General features: G+C 42.2%; 1 pseudogene; it reads left to right on the top strand.

Moving 5' to 3' along the window:
* The first annotated feature begins 8,971 nt into the window (after nt 1-8,971).
* LOC134219342 (uncharacterized) lies at nt 8,972-9,948 on the top strand (annotated as a pseudogene).
* The last annotated feature ends 2,222 nt before the right edge of the window (nt 9,949-12,170 follow it).

The following is a 12,170-nucleotide window of genomic DNA, read 5'->3' as shown; positions in this document are numbered from 1 at the left end:
CCAGTTGAACTTAACAGCATTTCTTATTTTCTGACTTTTTCGATCTGAAATTTTCAAACGGAATTATATTTGCATTTTTCGACGTGTCGACTCGTTTATTTGGTCTTTTTTAAGGGAAATACTCATTAGGAAAAAGAATTAATAACGGGCCGAAAAGTCGAACTCTGGAAATATAAACCCGTTTGAATATAGCAAACCAACAAATTCAGAAAATAAGAACAATCATCCCAGTCGAACTATAACTACTTACCAGTGCTGAATATAAAATTGAGTAAATCTGAATTCTGGACTGTCTTCCGTGTTTCCATTATTTCCTAGTAACTGAATTTTCCGGAAAACTTTTCTTCATCATCCCAACTAATTGCAGCATGACAAAATCTTGATTTCGTTGAACATTTTTCTTAGTGTGAAGTAGGTTAACATGACGCATTTTATGGAATTATAAATCAAGTAATTTTCTATCGAATTTTGCTACAACTTAACTTATTTTGAAGAACGAAAGAATTCATATTACGGTGAAGTGTATGATAACATTATTTTTACCTGACATTCTATATTTAGCTCGGTTGAAGCGCCAAAAATACCAAGTATGTCGCCGTTAGCCTTGTTAGGTTTATATGTTTCTTGAACATCATAATAATTTGAACTTCACATATGCCCTGAGTACAACAAAAAACTGGACACGATGAAAGCTTTTCCTGGATGTGATGTTTTTTAATGGGCCACATGTAGTTCAAATTGTATTGGTTTTGGAAATTTAGATTGGCAGATCGAGTTTTTAAAGTTTTGGCTTTCAATAGATATGACGCTCTGGAAGAGCATCGGATATATTTGCTACTGGCTCAAGGTGCAAAACGAAATAGGATGCATCTGGAAAATCACAATTCATTAATGGTTGAGATGAACTTGAAAGCGCTCTGGATTGGATGGCCCCTGTATCGTTTGGAGAGCCAATACAGAGCTCATCTGAGGAACCATGGAATTTGCATAAGCTTCAGATTGTAGGGCTCGAGAATCGCTGGTTTTAATTGATCTGATTTGATTGTATTTTCACTTGAGTTACATCCTGCTTCCTGGTAGATTACCATCTTGCGATGGCTTCGACTTCCAAAGTGAAATACGTAATTTGAATTTCTTAGACGGAACGCGGGCTCATTGTTTTATATTGAATCTTAAAATTGGAGTGGCGTGGATTGATGCATTGCAAAGAATGGTAATCAATATACGTGTGTTAAACATGTATTTCAAATAAATTGGATTGCATTGAATTCATATAAGTTTATGCAGTATATGTAGTCTAAAAAGAAGTTATGAACGAACAAGCTTCATTCATAAAACTTTTACACATCTGACACACATGCATGAAGCCTCGATGATTGAGATTTGAGAATGATTCTACCAACACTGGTGTTGCTCCTTCCGGATATTATGAAAATTAAATTTTCCCCACCCCTAGCACTAACTGTGGAAATACTAAAAAATAGCACAAAATTTTAAGACCGACATAATTTTGCTAGGAAGGAACGTATGGCTATGAAAAAGGAAGAAATAATAAAATCAATTTTACAAGCCGAATATTGGCCAACGAAGTTGAACTAATTTCATTAACCTTATTCATCCTTAAGCGGACTCTTTAAATAGCTTCAATAGACTCATCACCCCGTCGAATCGAATTTGACCTCTTCGTCTATATGTACACATCAAACGAAATTACTGAACCCGAAATACCACCCCACGAGAGCTATGTATATTAGCCAAGCTTTGTGATCGACAGCAGTCGTGTCTCTTAGTCTATGAAATTAAATTATCACTCAACAAATCTCCATTCAGGTTCTATCCCCATATTGTCGACCATAAAGCATCCCAAAGAAGATTAATTATCGTAATAGATCCTATTAATTGTGTAATAAACTGCTCTCCAGAGTGCTCATTCCGATATAATGGGGGGACACTCCTGTTTGGCTCACACCTTCTCGTGTTACGGAAATGTCTATGGACCCTCCTTCGTCCTCATAGACAGTTCCCACATTCATCAGTTGAAATATGCTCATGGTTGGAAGGTAAGTATGCAGGACCGATGGGAAGACCAGGATTTGCAGGGACAGAAAGTTATTAAACCCGAATCGGGGCTTACCAACTGACCTTCCCCAAACCTACATCCTGGTTCGTTGGAAAGCAATAATTTTGTCCTGTGTCAGTCTAGCCTTCATATATCACACTTATCTGCTGGGATTAAAACTTAGCTTCTCCTGAACCAGTCCTACTCTAAATTGAGAGGCAAATGAAAGGCAATGTAAATATCGTTCCCTTAGTTGAATACATGTGGTACATTGTGGCTCGTTTTATTACTGGTTTGGTAATACGTACATGATTACGTTTGCTCAGTCCAGTGCGAAGTGGTTTGGGTTAGTAGGACTCAGATGAAAGTTAAATCTCTTTCTTTGCAAATAGACATTGGGATTATTTTATGTGTGTCGGATTCGTGTATGGTTTATGAAACTTTGTACAAGATAGTTGTCAGAAACAATCATTTGTTTATTGGAACAATGTTCCTAGAACCGAAGAGTATAGGGAAGTGGGGTACAATATTATACTTAATGAAAACATAAAAATATAATGTTTGTTATTTTTTTTTGACAATTCAGACCATTTTTAAGACAAATCTGGCGAATTATAAGAAGGCTACTATTATGTTTACCTGGACATTTTCATGAGAGAAAATAAAAATATGTTGTTTTTTATTTATAAACCCGAACTCGATTGTCATTACTGCACCCCACTTTATTGAAAATGGGTCCGGTGCACCGAATTGTGGGGTACCTCGCGTCCCCATTTTCCTCAACATTTTTTGGTGTGTTTGATAATTCCCAAGCTGCTCATCAGCAGGGAAATTGAATGGAGATACCATGACATGAATTTATTAGGAATAAGTAATCATAAATATAATGTAATGAAAAAGGAATAAAATAGCCCATGTGACAAACATTATAGAAACGGATTCAAAGTAAAAATAAGGGTGGTCGGCGTCAAAGTTAACGCATACAGCAGTTTCGCATGATCGCACACCGTTTGGCTTAATGCAACGCTCTTGTAACACTGTCTGCCCGACTGTCGGTGCGAAAAATTGTGTTGTGGCCAAGCCTGTGAACAAGTCTTGAAAAAAATGCAAACAACGAAGCCGGGCCGCTATTCCGCCGGTAGAGGATACAGCAATTTGATATGAGACAAAATAAAAAAGAAGTGCGTGTAGGGAAGACGTACCAGTTATGATTTAGCACCAGTTATGCTTATAATTGTGGGGCCCTCCTTAGTCGTGCGGTAAGATGCGCGGCTACAAAGCAAGACCATGCCGAAGGTGGCTGTGCTTCCTCGATCGGTCTAGGAAATTTTCGACTTTCCTGGGCATAAAAGTATCATAATATACAAATGCAAAAATGGTTACTTGACTTATAAACCTCACAGTTAATAACTCTGCTTAATGCACACTAAGTTGCGAAGCGGAAATGTTCCAGTTGGGGATGTAATGCCCATGAACAAGAAGAAAAAGGAAAAAAAAGGTGCTTTTAATTCAAACGGTATTTATTCTTCAAATTGATTTATATTTGTTTGCATTATATCAGTATGGCTACGAAATGGTGAGTTGACATCCGGGAAGGTCCAATACTCACGTTTCCACGGGTCTTCCGATGAAAATTGACCGCCAGCTAAGGGTTGCGTACTTTGCTGGTAGTGTAGTCTGGGCATTGTTGTCCTTCTGAAATCAGAAGGACAACGAGATCCATCGGATTTGGAGGTCAGATCGAGGATGAGATTCAGCGGCGAGTTCAGCAGCCATGATATCAACAGGCAAGCTTTTCCCCGAATTTAATCCACTATGGCATAACCAATAAATCTATTTCCGTCTCTTACAGAAACAGCAGGTCACTCATTACAGTGTTTGTTGCTGCGAATTCGAAAGGGAAAAATACAGCGTCCCGCAGGATTTCCATTCACAAGTTTTCATCATTCGGCTGGGGCCGAAATGAAACAAACACCGTTCCTTTCGACTAGTACCGAAGCTGTAAGCAAAGCAGAAGATGGATCGAAACGATAGCTTAGCGTTATTTTACGGACCAATAGACGATAATCGGTAAGTGATTGTGGGTGAAATAAGATCCTGTCGAAATTTTATGAACATTTACGTGTTTCAGATACGAATGCAAGCGGGACTATGTTAATCTGGAATTATGCATAACAAAGCCCGAGACGACGGGGGCAGCAGGGACTATGTCCAAGGGCTTGACGATCCCTCCCCAGGCCATCTGCGAGTTGTGGGGCTTGCCTAGGATGTGGTGGGGTTTGACAGTGGGCCCTGTTAAACCTCTATAAAAAGCTGCATGTATCCGCAAGTAGGCCCCACCAAAGCGACCGTGTGCCGCTCAAAGCGCACAAGCCCAAGTCCTGGTGTTAGGTGGGACGCTAAACAGCCCTGACACGACGGCCCTCCGACGAGACAGGAGGTTTGCGCTGGCCCAATAAGCCGCCTAGAAAACCAATCATTACGAACAATATAAGAGATAATGCGACTCGATATAATCGGCAAAGACCTAAGCGACGAATACAGGATCACGATTGGAAGCTTGGAACATGGAATTGCAAGTCGCTAGGTTTCGCAGGTTGCGACAGGATGATCTACGATGAATTACATCCCCGCAACTTCGACGTCGTGGCGCTGCAGGAGATTTGCTGGACAGGACAGAAAGTGTGGAAAAGCGGGCATCGAGCGGCTACCTTCTACCAAAGCTGTGGCACCACCAACGAGCTGGGAACCGGCTTCATAGTGCTGGGTAAGATGCGCCAACGCGTGATTGGGTGGCAGCCAATCAACGCAAGGATGTGCAAGCTGAGGATTAAAGGCCGTTTTTTCAACTATAGCATCATCAACGTGCATTGCCCACACGAAGGGAGACCCGACGACGAGAAAGAAGCGTTCTACGCACAGCTGGAGCAGACATACGATGGATGCCCACTGCGGGACGTTAAAATCGTCATCGGTGACATGAACGCACAGGTAGGAAGGGAGGAAATGTATAGACCGGTCATCGGACCGGATAGTCTGCACACCGTATCGAATGACAACGGCCGTATCGAATGACAACGATGCATAAACTTCGCAGCCTCCCGCGGAATGGTAGTCCGAAGCACCTTCTTTCCCCGCAAAAATATCCACAAGGCCACATGGAGATCACCTAACCAAGAAACGGAAAACCAAATCGACCACGTTCTAATCGACGGTAAATTCTTCTCCGACATCACGAACGTCCGCACTTACCGCAGTGCGAATATTGAATCCGACCACTACCTCGTTGCAGTATGCCTGCGCTCAAAACTCTCGACGGTGTACAACACGCGTCGAAGTCGGACGCCGCGGCTACAAGATGGTAGACTAGCCCAAGAATACGCGCAGCAGCTGGAAGTGGCACTTCCAACGGAAGAGCAGCTAGGCGCAGCGTCTCTTGAAGATGGCTGGAGAGATATTCGATCCGCCATTGGTAGCACCGCAACCGCTGCACTTGGCACGGTGCCCCCGGATCAGAGAAACGACTGGTATGACGGCGAATGTGAGCAGTTAGTGGAAGAGAAGAATGCAGCATGGGCGAGATTGCTGCAACACCGCACGAGGGCGAACGAGGCACGATACAAACGGGCGCGGAACAGACAAAACTCGATTTTCCGGAGGAAAAAGCGCCAGCAGGAAGATCGAGACCGTGAAGAGACGGAGGAACTGTACCGCGCTAATAACGCACGAAAGTTCTATGAGAAGTTGAACCGTTCACGTAAGGGCCACGTGCCACAGCCTGATATGTGTAAGGACATAAACGGGAACCTTCTTACGAACGAGCGTGAGGTGATCCAAAGGTGGCGGCAGCACTACGAAGAACACCTAAATGGCGATGTGGCAGACGAAGATGGCGGTATGGTGATGGACCTGGGAGAACGCGCGCAGGACATAATTCTACCGGCTCCGGATCTCCAGGAAATCCAGGAGGAGATTGGCCGGCTGAAAAACAACAAAGCCCTGGGGTTGACCAACTACCAGGAGAGCTATTTAAACACGGTGGTGAGGCACTGGCTAGAGCGCTGCACTGGGTCATTACCAAGATTTGGGAGGAGGAAGTTTTGCCGCAGGAGTGGATGGAAGGTGTCGTGTGTCCCATCTACAAAAAGGGCGATAAGCTGGATTGTAGCAACTACCGCGCAATCACATTGCTGAACGCCGCCTACAAGGTACTCTCCCAAATTTTATGCCGTCGACTAGCACCAACTGCAAGGGAGTTCGTGGGGTAGTACCAGGCGGGTTTTATGGGCGAACGCTCCACCACGGACCAGGTGTTCGCCATTCGCCAAGTACTGCAGAAATGCCGCGAATACAACGTGCCCACACATCATCTATTCATCGACTTCAAAGCCGCATATGATACAATCGATCGGGACCAGCTATGGCAGCTAATGCACGAACACGGTTTTCCGGATAAACTGACACGGTTGATCAAAGCGACGATGGATCGGGTGATGTGCGTAGTTCGAGTTTCAGGGGCATTCTCGAGTCCCTTCGAAACCCGCAGAGGGTTACGGCAAGGTGATGGTCTTTCGTGTTTGCTATTCAACATCGCTTTGGAAGGGGTAATACGAAGAGCAGGGATTAACACGAGTGGTACAATTTTCAATAAGTCCGTCCAGCTATTTGGTTTCGCCGACGACATAGATATTATGGCACGTAACTTTGAGAAGATGGAGGAAGCCTACATCAGACTGAAGAGGGAAGCTAAGCGGATCGGACTAGTCATCAACACGTCGAAGACGAAGTACATGATAGGAAGAGGTTCAAGAGAAGACAATGTGAGCCACCCACCGCGAGTTTGCATCGGTGGTGACGAAATCGAGGTGGTAGAAGAATTTGTGTACTTGGGCTCACTGGTGACTGCCGAAAATGACACCAGCAGAGAAATTCGGAGACGCATAGTGGCTGGAAATCGTACGTACTTTGGACTCCGCAAGACGCTCCGATCGAACAGAGTTCGCCGCCGTACCAAACTGACAATCTACAAAACGCTAATTAGACCGGTAGTCCTCTACGGACACGAGACCTGGACGATGCTCGTGGAGGACCAACGCGCACTTGGAGTTTTCGAAAGGAAAGTGCTGCGTACCATCTATGGTGGGGTGCAGATGGCGGACGGTACGTGGAGGAGGCGAATGAACCACGAATTGCATCAGCTGTTGGGAGAACCATCCATCGTTCACACCGCGAAAATCGGACGACTGCGATGGGCCGGGCACGTAGCCAGAATGTCGGACAGTAACCCGGTGAAAATGGTTCTCGACAACGATCCAACGGGCACAAGAAGGCGAGGTGCGCAGCGGGCAAGGTGGATCGATCAGGTGGAAGATGACTTGCGGACCCTCCGTAGACTGCGTGGTTGGCGACGTGTAGCCATGGACCGAGCCGAATGGAGAAGACTCTTATATACCGCACAGGCCACTTCGGCCTTAGTCTGATTAAATAATAATAAATAAAGCCCAAGACGAAGCTATTACCAGTAAAGAGCAACTATGAGACTGTGTACGATGCTAGAACTTGCACCTTGACATCTGGACCCCCGGACCCGTACTCTTATATTTCTCCCTTAATATACAACAATAGTTGCTATGTGCATACATTGTACCAATTGTGTATTAACTTCGAGTTATCTTTTTTTATTTGAATAAATTATAGGATGATCATGTGTTTAAAAAATATTTAATTAAAGAAAAATATTATTTTCCCAAACAAACAAAAAATACCCAAATATAGGTAAAGTTTACCTAAATTCTCTTCCCAGCCAATATACTCATATATGGGTGAATAGGGGTTTACCTATAAATGGGTAGGAGGCACTTCACCCAAATCTAGGTATGTGCACTTTTTGCTGATTACAGGAACTCTTCACCCATATATGGGTGAACTGAACTAAGTGTGTAAGCAAAACTGTGCACACAGTGCTGCATCGTGTCAGCATCGAGATGGCATCCCCTTCAACCCGATGTACACGGGTAGATCAAACAAGCCAAATTTTGAGTTGTTTTCGGCATCTCTTTCATTCCATCCTTTGATTTCAAAAACAGAGAAAGAAAACCACACAACGATATCAGTTCAATGGGGGAAGCCAACACTAGGTAAAGGGGTTGAACTCAAATTTAAGTTGTCAAATTGAACTTAGCATTAGGTGGAAACAACTTAATATTTAGGTACTTTTTCATACGGGATCAAACGGAAACTACTCAAATCCAAGTTGGGCCATCCAACTCAAAATTGGCTTCCCCCACCAACGGTCCAAATTAAGTGAATTGAACTTAATTTTCAGTTATTTGAACTTCGTTTTGGGTAGATGAGTTTAACCGTGTAGGTAGCGCAACACTATAGGGCACTGCACGGAAACATCTCTTTCTCTTTCGTTCCTCATAAATTTTGACGTTTACTGGCCTTGTTGTTTTCAAATTTCTTTGCAGCGAGAAAGAGACAAAGCAGTCCGTGCAGTGCCCTATAGTAAAAGGTAATCACCCTTATAAGGTTTGCTGACATTTAATCATCTTTCTCTTGCACGCGCACAGAGTGGATAGGATTTGTTTTCATCGGGAAACGCTTCCGAAGCGTTTCCCGATGAAAACAAATCCTATCCACACCATGCGATTGAAAGAGAAGGGTGAGTAAACGTCAGCAAGCTCTATTCTTGTTTACGTACGAATGCGATACGTTAGAAAGTTTCGTCACTGTTCGTCACTCGGAAGTCGCGGATCGGAACGTATATTCGTTTATTGAAATTGAATTTAGTGTTGTCAAGTATTGGAAAAGGTTCCTGTTGGTGTAAAATGTAAGTTTTTTACATTTTAAGCTTATGATTCGTGATTTTTATTTGAATTTATTATTTTTTGGGTAAAACGAGCGAAATGCATGAGCACGAATAAAAACCAGTTTTTCGGCTTGTGGAGGAGCTAGAGGAACAGCCGGATGTAGCGAAGGGTTTTGCAAGGTTCGATACTGGGCCAGTTTGGGCGAACCTTGCTGAAGAGCTAAACAGTCTTGGACCTCCCATTAGAGATCCAGCTGGATGGAAGAAGGTGATTACATGTTCATGCCTAAATTCAAAAACTTAAACTTCGCTTATGGGATTTAAATTGTACAAATTTGTAAATCAGTTGTGCTATATAAGCACACTACACTTGGTATGCTACTCTTACATTCATTACTGTCCCATATTTGCTTACCACAGTTTCCCATATTTGTTTCCACGGTTGTTTTGATTGAAAAGCTTTTCCATATCTGCCAACACCGAGAAAGGCACCGTCATTGCTAGATGAAGTAATCTGGGGTTTAATTCACAGGTTTGGGCCGACTGGAAATCAAACTTAAAAAGAAAGTTGGCCAACAACCGCAAAGAGCAGCGAGCCACAGGTGGAGGTCCCAACAAACTTGTGGAGTTTTCAGCCCTGGAAGAAATGGTGATTGACATAGCCGGGTTGACAGCAGCTGTCGGAGGAGTCAACGAATCAGTTGCATTTGGTGCATCTATACCGCCAGCATATGAAAACAATCCAGCAGATGCTAATTGCTTAAATGAGGAATTAGGAGATGATGCGAATACAGATGAGGAAGTTCCAGTGGAACGAGGTCAAAAGAAACGTCGAGCTCCATCTAGCTTGAGACTACTGGACACGCAGGTGCGGCAGCAGAAACAAAGAGTTCTACAAGGCCAAGCAAAGAAGGTCAATGATCTGGCTTACTACGGCAAACGACTGATGGATATTCATACGTTGGAGGAAGAGAAATTGAAAGAGAAGCGAAGGCATAACTTAGAAATGGAAAAACTTGCATACGAACGACTGAAGATAAAGAAACAAATGCTTACATTGCAGCTAGATAATTTCTAGACCAACATTTGAAAAGGGCGTAACAGCCAAAATTTATTCTTTCTGATTCTTCGTCTACATATATAGCTTTATGTGCAGACGAGGAATCAGAAGGAATAAATTTTGGCTGTTACGCCCTTTTCAAATGTTGGTCTAGATTTGTAAAGATGGATGTATGACTAATTTGAAATGCTTCATTTTACATGTTTAAATAAAAATTTTTAAGAGATGGTTAATACTGAGATTTTGAGAAAAGTGAAATATGAATGTACTGAACACACGAACCAAAATTACAAATCCAGCTTTCCACGCTCGCCGGTGGAGGTTATACAGAATTTGACAAGAACTGCTTCCGAACCAAGATGAATACACCACTAGGTGTTCCAATCTGCCAAATTCACGATTCAGCCATCTTGGATTTTAGTATGGAAGAGCCAGCCGGTTTGTTTATGTTTTGCACCGAAAATGAATTTTTCACCCCCGCCTTCTTCTCGCCCATAAATTGGGCAGATTGAAACACCTAGCTAAGTATTCATCTTGTTCCGAACAATGAACTGAAATTTCCATTCAAGCAAACACTGGTTTTCTTCGTTGCTTATGGCTTCCATTGTATGGTTTATCATTCAATAACAAATGATTTTACGTAAGAACTCTACTTTCAGTTTTTTTAAATATTACATTACTAACTAACTTTTACTTATTTTAGGCATTTTTGGATAAAGATGAAAACGATGGCCATGCATTGGCTTTCTGAACTTATTGCGGAACGATTTTACGGTGAAAAGAAAAAAAAATTACGGCTCTGTAAATATGGGAAATTTATATTCAGAGCGGCGAGTATTTAGTGGCCGTAAAGCCCTTCTCCAAGAACAGCTCCAATTCTTTATACACTTGAAATATGCTCTCATTTGACTTATCTTACATAACTCCATTCGAAGGATAAGCCTTTATAAGTATCCGGGATATTTGACAAATTTTAATTAACTGAGCTTCTTGGTCCAGAGTAAAGCTAAAACCATAATACTTACATTGTCATACAAGTTCTTTTCTGTAGTGATTCGAAAACTACAACTAAAAGCTCCGACATCCTGCAATAACTAGCTTTTTTGAATCTGGTGGGAAAAGGGGAAAAGAAGTGGAAAAAAGTTGGAGGAGTTCATACTGGTGAAGCACCATGATTGGATCAAAATTTAACATTCATTTGCCATTGTTTATTGCGATAGGTCGTACCAGACCAAGATGAATTGTACCAGACTTTCGAAAATGCTCACCGCTCTGAAGGTTCAATTTCCCATACACAGCCTTAGTTTTATATTTTTCTTTTCTTTTCGTTCCACAATGAATTCCGAAAGCCAAATTATGGCCATCGTTTCCATCTTTGCCTAAAATGCTTAAAAAAAGAGTTAGGGACACGGCAGGTATTTTCGTCTGTTCGTCATAGTCTCGAAAACCAATAACAAAGACGCTTTTTTGTAAAACTCATACGTACCAAATCGTAAGCTCAGGAGAAACGTTCTGCTATAGTGGAGTTCTAGCAAATGTATTTACGTTGCTCTCGTTGGTTTTAGCCTCTACGAAGATGGACGGAAATACCTGCCGTGTCCCTAGTAAAGTTATATTTAAACTGAAGTAGAAACTGAGTTCTTGCGAAAATTCTTTTCAATTGTTGAAAAGTTGTCGGTCGCGTGTTTTCCTAGTTTCCGCTGGTAGTTAGCCTTTTGGTGGATTTTCGGCCAAAAAGTTACCTGCCATTTTTAAGCGTCCGGCGGGTGATATGTGTCCTGTGCGTCAGGGACCAGGTTTCCGTACAGGATCATACAGTGAGAATCGGCCCGATTCGCTCGAGATTCGGAGTTTTTTTTCGGATCGTTGCACAATGGTCGGATTCGTCAAATTTCACGACATAAATCGATAACTCGAAAACCATCAGTGTTAGAGTTTTGACGTCTTCAGAAGAAATGATCTACAAGAAGGTATCTCTTTTTGATGTAAGTTGTCATTAGGGTGGCCCTCCGGTGAAATTTTTTTGGAAATGTATTTTTTTACCCTTTTGAGTTAGGAGTTCATATAGTTCTACAAAGTTGTAGAGAATTTAATTCTAAGCATTTTTGCTTAATAAACATTTATTTTATCTCATATAGGTGATGTTTTATGACAAAATTGCTAAATTTAGATAGGGTGGTCCCGAAAAAAATAGTTTTTAGCTTCCACTTTCATCAATTCAGAATATTTTCAAAAACTGT

This window comes from Armigeres subalbatus, chromosome 3 (genome assembly GCF_024139115.2).
Source record: "Armigeres subalbatus isolate Guangzhou_Male chromosome 3, GZ_Asu_2, whole genome shotgun sequence".
NCBI lineage: Eukaryota > Metazoa > Arthropoda > Insecta > Diptera > Culicidae > Armigeres > Armigeres subalbatus.
This window is presented reverse-complemented; position numbering and strand designations above follow the sequence as displayed.